Below are 15507 nucleotides of genomic sequence, written 5' to 3' on the forward strand. Positions count from 1 at the left end.
CTCTCCTGCCAGTTTCTTTTCCTCATAACTAAGGCTTATTATGTGTGAAAGAAAAAAGAAATATGTTAAGTGGAAAAGCAATAGAATTGAAAAGACAATGAACAGCTGAATTCAAATATATCTTTTCAATTTAGTGCTTTATTTAAGGGTTTCAACTCAGAGCTTAAAGCCATTATACTTTCTTGAGCCATCCAGGAAATCATATCAGTTTCAAGAAGGTTGACTCACTTGAGCCACTGATTTGCATGACCATTTAATGGAGAAGATAAAGGGCTGCATTAGCCTCACTGCTTTGTCTTTTGTGGGATTCCATCTCCATTCTCTCCAGTCATCCACACGCTTTTTTCCAAAGACCTATTGACTTCACAGAGGGTTATTACTCCAAATGCAATTTGGTTAGATGTACAAAAGAAAAATGCTTAAATATCAGAAACCACTATCTGAGCTAATTGCCCTTTGAGTACAAAGTAATAAAGCTGAGAATCTGTGGCAAAATTAGGAATGCTTCCAACATGATAATTTTAGCCTTGGGTTAAGGTTAAATTACTTACGCTTATCCATAAATGAACTTCCCCCCTCTTGTTTCACTATTTAAAATTATATAGCATACTGAATAATTATATAAAAATTCTGAATATATGTTTGATGTAATAATTTGGGGATTGGAAAGATATAAAAAGGCCCAAACTCTATATCCGAGAATTACGTCCTCTCACTATAGGCACCCATAGCCCCATTTATATTTGTTAGTACTTCCCCCATTGTGTTAGTATTCCCCCATTATCCATAAACAAATTTCATTATTTTTTACTGGTATGGCTTTCCGTTTGGATGACTGCTCTTTAGACCTGTGAGAACGGGGACCCTCGTAGGGCAGTTGACCAGTTTTTACTCTTAGGTAAAAACTCACTAATGTTCACAAGTTTATTATACTGTCCATGCTGAAGTAATTTAAAGTAAATTGCATTTAATGTACAAATCCCTCAAGAAGTCAATTAGAAAATATGAAGTCAAAGGGACTTCAGAAAACCCTATTTGTCCCTTTAGCATCTCTCCTTTTAATTTCCTTCTTCCTTTTTAGCTTTTTCCAACCATCCTCCAACATTTCCATTTGTAATGAACAATCTTAAACATAACTCATTTCTCTGTAAATAAGTGGAATATTTCCCCTACTTTTCTTGTGTTAGATTACTCATAACTTATTGGAAATTTAGTGGATAAGCTATCAATAAAAGGAGAGCACTGACTAAATAGAACCACTAGGAAATGGTGTGAGACCAGGAGACTCCTGTGCCTTTTGAGGCAGGGCTGATAATCATGAAATCTGTACTGTTCACAGTAAGTGGGGACCAGCAGGTGTGGTGGGTTCATTCTGGGACTGCATAGGAAGAAGGATGAAAATGACATCCATGGGAATTTACATTTTTTTAAACTACTATATTGGCAAAAAAAAATTGATAGCATGAAGATGTGTAGAAACTCATAAATCATTGGCAAGCATGTAAATTGATAACTTCTATTGAGTGCCAGTACCTATTAGAATTATGATTGCATATACACTTGGATCCAGAAATCCTATCTCTAGGAATTCATTGTGCACATCCATGTGTGTGCAAAGATATATGTAGGAAGATAGTCCTTGTAGCATCGCTTATAGTAACAACTGAAATAAACAGTAGAGGGAAATGGTAAAATAAATAAAATAAGGCACACACAATGCAATGTTGTATGTAACCATTTTTAAAAATGAAGCAGCTCTCTATGTACTGATGTGGAACAATCCTTGCACCAGTTATTTATTGCCACCATAATGTCATGTAACACATCATCCAAAATTAGTGGCTTAACATAATAATTATATATTTAGCTCAAGAGTCTGTAGGTTGTTGATTTAGGCTGGGCAGTTCTTCTGGTTTTGGCTGGATGTTGGCCAGAGTCATCAAGGAGAATTTCCTCACATTCTACCACCAAATGTGCCATCATACCTGCCTTGGTGCCCATCTATATTCTGCATTCCCTTGGGTCACAGTGGGTGTGCTGTCCTGGCTCCTGTCTGAGGCTCACCTCTCTATGAGGTTACCTCTTCAATAACTTTGACTCGGCAGTTGTCCCCTCTCTCTTGCATCATCTATTTACCCTCTGTGCTATATAATTAAAAACAAACAAACATGTTGCACTGTCTTGCATCTAAAAACAAAATACCTTCTATAGACCCATAGACCCATTTCCTTCTTCCTCTTTTCAGCAAAACTCCAGAGCTATCTATATACACTGTCTCCATTTCCTCATCTTCCATTCTCTCTTGAACCCCGTCTAGTCAAGCTGGTGTCCCCACCAACCCACAGCTACTGCTTTTGCCCGCATCTCCAGTGATTTCCACGTTGTCACATTAAATGGTTCCTTCTTGGTCCTCACCTTACTGAGCCTATTGGCAGCATTTGGCGGGGTTGATCACTCTGCCTTTCATGAAACTCTTCTCTTGGCTGCTGGGAAACTACTCTCCTTGTTTTCCATCTACCACACTGGCCACGCTTCTCATTTTCTTTGGCTGGATCCTCTTCATCTTCCTGACCCCCTCGTGTTGCAGTGCTCCAGGGCTCTGTCCTCAAAATCTTTTCTTTCTTCATTCATTTCCTAGGCAATTTCAACCTGTCCCACAGTTATAAATACCAACTATATGTTGATGGATCTCAAATTTATTCAGTCTTCTATGAGAGATATTCCTTTTCTTTTTTGCCACTGTGGGAAGATATGCAGTAAATACCCTTATACATATAACCTTGCTTAATATTAATTTTACTTAGAATTAGATAGTTGGGTGAAAGGGTATATGTATTTTTAAATTTACAAGCTATTATTAAACTGCTTTTAAAAAGACAGCAACATTGCATTTCCACCAGAAATCTATGAAAGCATACTTTTTCTTGTACTTTTGCCAGTAATAGGCTTTATCATTTCATTTTTTTGTCTGATAGGTGTAAGGTGAAGTCAGCTTTTAGTAACTGGGTGGCACCAGTGTACCTAGTGTAACTGACTAGAGAAGTGGAGTGAAGGGTGGTATGAGGGTTATTACTGAAATAACAAACTTCCTGTACTGTGCACTGCAAGGGAAGAGGAGACGAGATTTTAGGGTTTTCTGCAAAGGTCTTAGTAGCACAGCTGAGCAAGCTTCCTAATATAAGGAAGATAATGGCTCAGAGGCTTTTATATAATAAAAGTATGTAATATAATAATAATATATATTATTATTATAATGTCCACTTTCAGCAATTGCATTGGTTAATATCAGGTTCAGCTGAAAGTAGCAGAGACTCGTAATAACCCTGGAAAAAAATCTCTCATGCAGTAGTCTGGACATAACAGTTCAAGTAGTCGTCTAGAAGGCTGGTAAGGCCCCATCAGTGTCAGTTTTTTCTGTTTCTCCAACACGTGTGGTTTCAATTCCCCAGGTCACCTCATAATTAAAAATGGGCTGCTGGAGCTCCAGCAACTACATTCCCATGAAGCAGTGGAAAGAAGGAAAGAAGAAAGGCACATTTCCTCCCTTGAAGGACATTTCTGGAAATTGTGCACACTAATTCTGCTTATAACCCATTGGCAAGACCAGGAAATGTCTTATTCTGAATACCCAGATAGAAATCAGAGGGGTTTTTTTCAGGATGAGGGAGAAAAGAAGAATGAATAGTGGGAAAAATTAGAAGTTCCCATCAGAGCTATCACTGGGCCCCAAGTAGAAATTATCTATTAACTACGATGATACCCAGGTTTGGATTATTACACAGAGCCTTAGATAGGAACTGATTATCTTGAAAAAAATAGGCATGATTGTGTCCATTTCTGCTAAACATCCTAAACTAGTGGTTCTTAACGGAGAGTGATTTTGTCCCCATTACCAAAGAGACATTTGGTAATTTGAGACATTTTGACTTGTCCCAGTTGGTGAGGGGAAGCGGGGGCGGGGAGAGAGGGTACCAGCATTAGGGGATAGAGGCTAAACATCCAGCAATACACAAGACAGCCTCCACAATGAAGAATTATCCAGTCCAAAATGTCAGTTGTGCTGAGGTTGATAAATGCTGCCCTAAACGATTCCTAACAGTTTTGGTCAAATTTCAGGATCTGAGCAAAGAACAGTGTGCATTGCCAATTTTTAGCGATTAAAATAATTAAATCCCATATTTCTTTGGCTTCATTTATGCCGTGCAATCCTCCTTTGATCCATTAGGCCAGAAATTAAGGAACTATTTTCCAGAAACACACTGACCTCTTTTTATGTGGAACTTTTTATGTTGCTCTGTAACAACATGACTCTCTTTATAACATTAGTACTTTATGTCCATTTCAGAATCTTTCATAACCCTCTAGACATCTACTGTCCTACGCTGCCCTGAAATGGGTAAAGGATTCCTGCTTCTTACTTATTCCTTCTCACTGCACTTACCACATGGTGCAGGGATCATATGTTGAAGTGTCTGAATTCCGCACTACATGGCAAGCTCCTCCAAATTAAAGACAATATGCCATTTATCTTTGTATTTCTAGTGCCCAGTGCAGAATATGCAACTTAGCAAGGGCAAAAAACAAAAACAAAACAAACAGGAGCTGAACTGAGCTCCTGTTTATTCTTGGACTGTTCTTCATGCCAGGCCTCATTGGATATGCTCTGGTTTGGCTCCGACAGCCAAGATCGCATAGCTACTTATGTTAAGCAAAATGTTCCCCACTCTGGTACTTTTAACTCAAGTCCAGAGTATGGGAAAACTCAGAGACTAGAGGCTGAGGTGTAAATAGTTTGGTTCTCCTGTGCCTTCTCTGGGTACACTCCCTCCCTATGGTTGTATTTTTGCCCCATCATAGCCAGCTTTCAAACACAAGTAGGTCCTAGAAACTCATCGAGATGGTTTCTGGTGTATCCAACAGGAATTGAGTGCATTCTATTTTGAAAAGTTCTTGAGAGAAAAATGATCTAAGCTGGCATAAGGTTGACAGGTCGGGTGCAAGGAGGCTGAGGAATAAAGATGGAGGGAGCCGTTGAGATGGAAGGGTTGGCAGGCATAGGAGCAGGGCGAGGGGAATTTGCAGCAACTTGGCGTATGGTATTAATACTAAATTTTGGTTGGTGGGAAAGATTAGCTGTCAGGGGAATCTACTCTTCATACATATTTTGCCAGGTTCCTACTGAAGGGTTCTCCTGCCTGGAGGTTAATTAAGGTGATTTCTCTTTCTCTTTTCTGCATTGTATCCACAGAATTCAGCACATTCCATTTTGAGATTTTCTTCAGAACAACTTATACAACCTAACACCTATTAGGTAGAGAAGAAGGATCGTCTCATGGCACATTGAATAGAGTCCACTCTTTCGACCACTCATCCATCTCTGTGGTTCTTTGGGGGATGTTGAGTGTCGGCTCTATTTAATAAGATGAACAGCCAGTGAATTTCTTCCTCTATAAAATTCTATAATACAGTGTCTTCTGTACTGCTGCAGTAGCCTCTGATGAGGCTCATTGAATGGCCATGCATGCAGTCTTAACTGACTAATCATTTATTCATTCTTTCACTCTTGCATTCATGTATGCAGCCGTACATTTAATTAATGTTTATTGAGCTCCTACTAGGAGTTAGATGCTCATAAGAATTGTAAGGCATTTAAAGCATGGCCCTGCCCTGGTATAATCCAGGTGAGAAGATAAAGCATAAAAGATGACAGCATCATAAGACCAGCTGTGACTAAGAGCTTAGGGAGATGGTGCAGAGTCAGAGTGTTGGTGACTTCAGAAGAGCAAGCGGTTCTTTCACATGGACACCAGGAGGGAGAAGAAACTTCATGAGAAGTTGCAAACTGAGCTGAAACTTGCAGGATGGGTGGGATTTGGACATGCCTTAGGGCTTTACACATGTGGTTCTTTCTTCATGGAATGCTCTATTGCCTGCTGAATCCTCTTAGATTTTTTAACATCTCAGATTAAAAATCACTCCTTCAGGTACGCCTTCCCTAACTCACCTGATGAGGAAACGTGCTACTCTTACATGTCATCATAATGCCTTATGCTTCTGCACAGCACTCACCAAAACTGGAGTTCAAAGCTCCTCAAGTAGAGGCTGTGTGTGTCATGTTCATCTCTGGATTCCCAGGACCTATTACAACTTCTGGAATGGAGCAGGTGCAGTACAAGTATTTATCCAATTAATAAGTAAATAAATAAATAGGCAGGGAGAAAGGATGGGTTTTCACCGGGTTAAGAACAGTGTAGGAAAGGTGTGGAGATGAGGGGGTACATGGCATGCTGTGAGATTCCAGAGTGGAGCTGATAGGATGCCCGCAGGGTGGAAAAGTGGGCAAGGAGGTTGAAATGGTAGGTGGACTCTCTACTACGAGACAAGGTGTTTAGTCTTTTCCTATCGGCCCTGGATAGCCATTGAAAGCTTCGGACCATGGGAAAGACACTGAAATTGGCATTTTACAGATGAACCTGTTTGCAAGGCAGAAATAAGACACAGACGTAGAGAACAAACATATGGACACCAAGGGGGTAAGGGGGGGGGGTGGGATAAATTGGGAGACTGGGATTGACATATATACACTAATATGTATAAAATAGATAACTAATGAGAACCTGCTGTATAGCACAGAGAACTCCACTTTGCTGTACAGTAGAAACTAACACAACATTGTAAAACAACTATACCCCAATAAAAAATAATAATAATAAAAAATGCTGGGAGGGGGGAGTCAAAGGGACAGAGGAGCCAAGGGGGAAAAAAAAAAGAAAAGTTAATATGTTCCTATTGGGCAGGTGAATTCAATAAGGAAGAGGGTTTGTGGAGTTTGGGGCCCTTAATAATTAACAGAAATGGGTCTGCCTCCCAAGAAGTAAGTGCTAGTTTATTGAAGAGTGATGAAGTTTCCAAACTAGAGATAATGACAAAGGTCTACTCCTACCTCATCGATACATGGCGGTAACAATCTGTGAAGAGTAGAAGCTTCCCCCTCTCCTATCAGGTGGTATAACCCACGTGTAGGTTGATTCTGAGAGGATGTTAAATGTACTGACCAGACAGCTCTCTCATTTGGGAAATTGCATAATGAAGCTTATATCAGATTTTGAAGAATAAAATTTAGTTCCTTTTGTGGGTTCTACTGAACTGGAACGTCTTTGAGAACGTCCCAGATGGCAATGCTCCCCTTCCCCATCTCCCTCCTACCTCTCCCTGCCTTCATTCCCTTTCACTTCAGCTTTCTCAGTTCTGGCTCATGTGGGAAATTGATTTATTTGTAGACCCTCCCAAGCATTCACTCATAAAAGAATGTCCTAGAGGCAGAATGGAGCCAAGTGACCCTGTTCACTGTGGTCATGAGCCAAACACCATCCTGCCTGCTCTTCTTCCTTCCTTGGGGGGCCCCCTTAACTGGACAGTATACTCCTTGAGGACAGGGTCCAAGTGTAATTCATCCTTGCATCTCCATATCCTAGTCTGGGATTTGTGCAGAATAGCTCCTCCGTATATTTGTTAACTGACTCAAGAATGGTTCAGAGGTTTGGATGCAGTGTGCCGGCTCTTACCTAGGAATAAAAGAAAGTTTCTTAGGGACCCTGTAGAATGAGGAGTTTTTTGGAAGCAGAGTGGAATCAGCCCCACTGACCCTGGTACGAAGGGAGAACATTTTCAGTGACCTGAGAATTGCCCCTCGGCTTGTTAATAGTGGGAGCGTCTCTTTACTTAACCATCTCACCTTTCCCTCTTGTGCCCTTGACAGGCAATAATAAAGGTTTCTGGGTTCTGGTTTCACCTTAGGCAGATTTGGCTATGGGTACTTTTAGTCATCTGATAGATTCAGTACTGCCAGTAGGGTCAGGTTTCTTACTTGGGAGGTGGCTAAGTAAATGTTAGTGATTCCAGGTCAGAGCTGCAGTAGGGCTGAGAGAAATGACAGTGACCTGAAAGTAATCTTGTAGATCTATCAAGATGTCTGAAAATGACTCTCTTCTGCGCCATGTGGAATTGCTCACACTATGTATTATTCACATACATAATAAACACATGAATGTGTCTGTTCATTTCACCACCCTGCCTCGTAAATACAATTCTGACCATTGAAAGAGTTGGAAGAGCAGTAGAAAGCACCTGAGAATCAGGTTCTAACTTGCCAATAATTTAATTGGCTTCACTCTTCTCATCTGTAAAATGAGCTGGACTAGAGCAGCTCTTAAGAGCCCTTCTCGCACTCAGATTCCATGACTCATCAGGCTGCCAGAGAACACATCATCACCTGCCAGATATGGACTCAGCACCTACCTGTTACAGAAGCTCCCCCGGCTACCCCTCCACACCCGCCTGGCTTCAGCCTCCTACTTCCCGAGCCTCGTCCAAGGCATTCTCACCTACTATTGCCAGCCCATTCCTATAAAACGGACTTTCTCTTCTTTTATCAGCCCTTTCCTCTCCGCTTCCTCTTACTGTATTTAAATCATATTGGTGGCCAATATTTTTTTTCTGTCTGACTTCCATTAGGAACGCATATTCATTCATTTCATTTCAGTCATTCCTCAAACATATATTAAGCACCAAATGTTTCCTGGGTCTTGGGCTAGGTTGTGAGTTTACAAAGACGGGAAAAAATGTGACTCTCTTGCACAATGCACTTACAGCCTAATGCGGGTGGACTGTGCAGTGTGACTTTCATGGGCCCTAGGCACTCTCGCCTTCCTGGTCCCCTTCCTCCATTGAAAAAGATTAAAAGTGGTATTTTATAACTGTGTTAGTATGCAGATGAAATTTTTAAAATATTATATATTTAAACATTTTCTTCAACCTCTAAGTTCTTTGGGGAGGGCTACTATGTCTAATGCATATGTTGGCCCTGGAGAAGATAGACAAGTAAATGATTACAGTGCAGTATGGTAATTACACACATGCCCTATGAACAAAATTTGTACTCCTAGACCTATACCCAAGAAAAATTCCATTTTGTCTTCTTTGGAGAGAGAGGGACAGACTGGAAACAACCCAAGGAAGCTAGAAACGGTAGATGAGGGCTCCCAGAAATCCCTCTTTACTGGGCTGGGCCCCTATGACCTTGAAAGTCCTCCCTTTGATGGCTGCAGCCTATCTTTTCTATATGGCATGGGTCGTTCATTCACTCATTGAACATCCTCTATGTTCCAGGCACTGTCCTAGGTGCTTGGGGTACATCAGTAAGTAGAACAAAGTTTCTTGACCTAACCCGTCTGTCACATAAATCTGAATCTGAAGATAGAGCTTTTTGAAGTGCATGATTTCCCACTTTGTGCACTGGGAGCAAGGCTCTGATGCATTTCCCAGGTAAGTAGACACCAGTGCTTAGAGCTCCCTGGCAAGCTCAGTAGGGATGAGCCGGGCTATGAAGAAGGGGGTACCTGAGGAGTCACTTACTGGCAGTTCATATGACCATTTTATTCTGAACCCTAAATGCTCTTCTGAAGCATGTTTTGAGGGAGTTTTTTGCAGGTGTTTTCCCTAGGAGTTGCATGTTAAATATACCTGTTCGGTATTGATGTAACTATTGCAACAAATATTTTGCATTAAAATACCAATCCTGGTTCCGTTTAGGTTTTTAATGACAAAATGGATGACCTGATTTTATTTTCAAGGTAACAGGTGGACGCTTCCAAATTTTCTACATGGGAGAAAGAAAAAGAACACCAAATGTTCTGCATTTTCAGGGAAAACTCAAAGCATAGCTAATTCAAATAATAACACTTATGAATATATCACAAGTAGGAGATACAAAGAGGACTTTGAAACTGAAGACTATTAATTCCACAAAGGTGTTGTTCCTAGTGTTGGTCATGCTTCTAGATGATTTTTATTCTTGTTGTTCATTCAAATCTGATGGCTATTGACAAGACTTTAGTGCTATTTTCCTATTAGTTTAGATTCTGGGCTGGCTGATCTCATTGTTTCTAAAGTTCTAGAGGAAATTGTTGGCTCCCAGTGGGAGAGAAAGGGGGACAGTAGACGCTACCCTGCTGAGGGGGCTGCATCTTCTTCCTAGGCTGACACATAGAAATCAATCCTGTGGAAGACAGTCAGATGAGATGCTTCCAAAGACGGAGGTTCTGCCAGTCTCCATTCTAAGTCTTCACTGCGTCAAAGTGCTCACTATGGGCTATAGACACCATTCCTTCCGGGTTCAAGCCATTGTATTGAGTATATGATCAGATTTAAGGAATAAATAGTCAATGGAACATCAACCTTTATAGGACAGAGAGTTACTCTTTAACAAACAAAGACACTTAAATAAGTCTAAATATCTCTTGCTTGTAGTACCATTCTTATGAGCAACAAGCAGACTTTTAAAAACAGAATCCTCCCACTGAGGTTTTAGCTTGAACTTCAGTGTGGATGGTCTGGGGCTTATACTGTGAGATAATAAAGTCTGTTTAATATACTCTTCACTGTGAGTTCATTTCCATGACTTTCTATTTCTCTTTGATTTTTTTTGGATCATTATACATGCTTTTATTAATATTTTTTCATTCCTCTAAAATAGAGAAGAGTCAATATCAAGGTCAAGTAAAAAAAAAAAAAAATCACCACAGCCTTGCCATGAAGTTAGGTTATTTCAAGTTCCATCCATCCTCATATTCAAGAAATGTTCTAGATACAATGTGAGTCATTGTTCTCTTTACCAATAATCCCTTTTTTTCTGGTGATATGTGTATCCTGAAAATAAAATTTATTTAAAGTTTAAGAAAGATTTTATAATTTAGGGCACTAGTTTCTCATCTGTTTTGCAAACCGTTAAATATAAAATAACTCAGAAATCATTTTAGAATGCACTCTATCACATGGATTAAACTTTTCAAAGAACACACAAAAAATCATTTACTAAAAGGAGGTTTTGGGCTACTTGTATCTCTCTTCTCACTTTCCACTCCCCTAAATGTACTGCAGTGTGACTCATGTTGAAACAACAAGGATCTCCACAAATACAAATTCATTTGAATTGAACCTTTTGACCCCGTGAGACTTCTCATTTCTTTATTGGAGATCTCTACTCCCTGGGTTCTCACGACAGCATAGTCTCAGTTTTCTTACTGGCTTGACCATCCTTATGATCCTTTTCTGGCACTTCTTTTGCCAAGTGTTCAACTGTTTCTCAGGGAAAACATTTTCCTTCTCTCCTCTCCCCTTTCCTTTCATTGACTCTCTTCTCTTTTCCTGTCTCCTTTCTCTTTCCCTCCTCTTCTCTCATGCAAGTGATTTCATTAACTATAAAAGCTTCGCTTTCACTTAGACCAGACACTGCAAGTATAAACATCATCAGGGTCTCACAAGTAACACTATACATGAGTGAGGCAGACGGGGGTAAGTGTATATGCCTCCTTGATGAGGAGTGGAGTCGAGGAGGGTGCAGACCTCTTCAAAAGGGGCAGCCTTTACTTCATAAGTGGGAGATTTGTCATGTGGTACTTTGGTCCAGGGTTCCCTGAATTTGTAGTATGTTGAGAATAGTTGAAATTAGTCTCCAAAGGTTTAAATGTTAGTTCAAAAACATATTTTCACACTATGCATGTCAAATACAGCACGTGTATAGACCAGATTTGGTTTCAGGGTGGCTAATATTTGATGTTTATTCTCAACCTCCATTTTTAGAACTCTAGATCTTATTTTATATCATTCCTCTGGAAAGCTCTGCTTATCTGTATGGCGTCCTCTTGAAACACACTCAGTATGTTTCCAAGCTATAATTGTCACATTCATTGACAAACTTTCATCTCTCTGTTTGCGATTTTCAATAATATCATTACCATTGAGACCAACTACCCAAGATAGAAATCTTGAAACCATCTTTGTCTCATTCTTCATCTGCCAATGTTCCCAGATGCTAGATCCCGCATTTCCTGAATCTGTTCTCTTTTCTGTAGTATCACTGTCCATATATATATAATCTCCATTGCCTCTCTATTGCTTCATGAGAATTTTCAAATCTGCTTTTCAAACTTCCTGGAGGGAGTGTTTTCTTAGCTTATCCCTGGGAGTTTTAGAACCCCAAACTAACCATGGCTGAACTTACTGTAGTATCCACTTTATGAAGGTTTTAAAGGAACTGATCAAAGAAAAAAAAAAAAAAGATGATTACCACACTTTTCACACACTAGCTCTCTGAAGAGATACCATAAAAGAGACAAGGAGCCTCGTTTGCAGTAATTAGAGACACAGTGTTGTCTATACATAAATATTTTAGATTTTGGCACATGTAATGGGTTTGTCATGAATACTGAGATTGAAGGAATAAGAATGAATGGTGGCATTGAATCCTGACACCAAGGCGATCTCAAAAGACAGCATAATTGGTTCTGACAACAAGACTGATTCTGAAGCCTTTTGAAAACCACACGAAATGAAGAAGAAAAAAGCTTATGCAAAACATCAAGTTTTACAAACCATCACATGTGATTAAAGAAATTGCATGTTATGTGGCAAAATAAGATAAGTGCAAACGTGGACATAAAATCCAATCTAGGTACCTGTTATACATCGTTTCATTAGAGGGAAAATGTCTAAGAAAGCATCTGTTTCCCCCATGGCTTTCCCTGCAGAAAGGAAAATCTCAGAATTGTAACAAACGACCCTGTGCTTTTTCACTTATTCCTGATATACAACTAAACTTGATTCAAGACGCTGAATCTTATCTTCAAAGCTCTGACTAAATTACACCCGGGCTCATTTTCTAGTGAAGAATGACAATGGAACCACCAAAGTTTTAGAGATTGTTAACTTATCTGGTACAGCTTTTCAGGCCCTGAAAATTATGACTTTGAGTCAGATCGGAGAATGACTGTGCTTGTACATAATTGTGTCACAATAACCACACCTTCTAGGTTTACAAACAAATGGATTATCATCATCACCATCAGCACCAGCATTATTTCTCTTAGAGCCGTGATGGCGGTTGTGAACCAATGTCCTTGACTTTGCTTCCACAGAGACATTAAACAAAACTTTCTTGGCCCCAAACCCTACGGTTATCACCCTGGAGAAAACTTAGAGGTTATCACCTGTAGTTCAGTATCACTCAAGGAAAAATATCTTGCTCATTATCAGGTCCAGCAAATTCAGCATTTCAATTGACCTTTACAGAAAGCTATTTTAAATTGTGACAATCGCACCTTGGCTGTCTGGATAAAAGTCTATAACGTGTAAATAGAACATTTGAGTGTTGCACATATCACCTTATATTGTAATTTATATGTATTATCGATTCCAGTATTAGGATCTGATAAACTCTATGAGTGTATTAAGCAGCATTATCTATTCATAAATTCTCCAGAATCTGTAGTCAATATTAGAAAACATGCGATAGATTTTACACTTCAGCTAACATTGTAATAAATTGAGGACATGCCTTTATATTTATGCATATTTATAAATACAGCAACAATCCATTCATTATCTATAATTCCAAGATATTAAAATTTCTGAAAACTGCAACTAACTTGGTGGCAAAACCTAAACTAACCTGACCTCATTTGGCAGCACTATCCAGCCTGAGCTGACATAAGCCTATTTACTGTTCTTTAACTCATTTGATGTAAGTATTAACACTTCTGTAGAAATATCAGTGTGTCTGATTACAGAGTACTATATCAGAGCATGTATTACAAGGAACACATACTGTAAAATGTGTCCCTAGATCCCTTCTAAAATTCAGAAAGTTCTGCATCCCATAATATATCTGGCTACAAAGTTTTCCTAAGGGATTATGGAAATCCCTGTGTATTAGGTATGAATCTCAGTTCCCAAGCTATGGTATGCAAAAAACACATTAGTTTCTTTGTTTCCTTTAAAACAACTTAAAGTTGAATCTGTGTCCCCTAAAGCACTTGATCATGACTTGCAGACCCTCTCCCTCCATGGGTTACTCCCAGGTGGAAAAGCCATACATGGTGCCCACAAAGCAGAAGAAGGTCTTCTTATCTCTACTCCACCATGGCTGCCACTTAGCTACCCATGGGGTAACCAACTCATCCTTATTTGCCCAGGACTTTCCTGGTTTTAGCACAGAAAGTCTCATGTCTCAGGAACTGTACCAGGCAACCTGAACCTTGCTCTCTTGAGGTACACCACGCAGCTTATGGGTCTATTACTTCCTTGGGACACAGTCAAGGAGTGGTTCCAAATCTCAGATGCTCGTGGAATCCTCAGGTCTCTTCCCCCTTCCCATTCTCTCCCCCTTTCCTTGTCTTCAAAAGCATCCACCTTCTCCCTGCCTTAACCAAGACACTTCCCGTATTTGAGCTTATGTTTTTACAAGTGACAGGAAGAACACTCAATTCAAGTGGCCTCTGCCTTCTTCCCAGTGAAAGTATCTGAGGCACAGAAGCCCCAGAAGCCTGCTTCAAATGAATATGAAAACACATGAACGAACTGCCCTGTTGCACATAGGTCTATTTTAGAGAAGGTCCTTTCTTTATCAATTGGACAGACCTGAAAGTCTTTGGAGAAAGTGTCTCTGTTCCCATCAATCCTTTGTTTGGACAGCGAGGCACTGGCTATACTAACATCTTACCCCCTTTAGTTGTTTTTTATGCTTTACAGTACTCTTTCACATACATTATCTCATAGCAGGGTGGGTGCTATTATCCTTTCATGTAGATGGAGAAATAAAGACTTGGAGGAGTTTAAATGACATCAGCACCAGCATTCTTCAGATAGTGTTTTCTGTCAACTCCAAGCAAATAGTTTTTAAAAGTCTTAAAAGTCAAACGTTGCCATCTAAATTGCTGCTTTGATTTCCTAAATTCAGAGGTTTTTCCCTTAAAAAAAAAAAGTTAAAGGATTCTCCAAGAATTGATATCCCCAAATACATGTGGTTGGCAAATACAGAAAATAAAAATAAAAGTGTACTGCTCTTCTACTCTTGCCAGAGGACAAGAAAACCTTAAATACAACTAGCCACAAATATGTTCATCACACAGCTTATAGTGATGTCACCCAGATACAGTAAACTGCATCTGAGAGAAAGAATGGATTCTTTGATCTGGAAGGAAGTGTATGGTGGTTGGATGCCAATCTGGCAACTGTTTTCACTTTTTCCTTCCTAACAAAATCCCAAGTTTGTTCAGGTACCTACCCTCCTCCATGAACCTCAGGAGAAACTGAGCTCCAGGAGTGGACCTAATTGGCCTAAAGTCAATATCCCTCTTCTTGAGAACTGGCATGTGATCCAATTTTGGTTAATAAGACATAAGGAAATATTTGCTGGAAGCTTCTGGAAAAGTTCTTTCGCACAGTTAAGAAAGACCCAGGGAGCCAGTTTCTCTCTTCCACCTGATGAGAATAAAGAAAGAGTTTGCCCCAGACACTACCGGCAGCCATCCTACAACCCTAAAGGAGCCTGTCTGTGATGATATTGATGGTAGAACAGAGTGATAGAAGTACCTGGGTCCTTGATAAAATCAATGAATCACTAGAGCAGCCAATGCTGAAGCCTGTCTTACCTCTGGACTTTTTTTTTCA

This window comes from Balaenoptera borealis, assembly GCF_965194805.1.
Source record: "Balaenoptera borealis genome assembly, chromosome: 13".
Taxonomy (NCBI): Eukaryota; Metazoa; Chordata; class Mammalia; order Artiodactyla; family Balaenopteridae; genus Balaenoptera; species Balaenoptera borealis.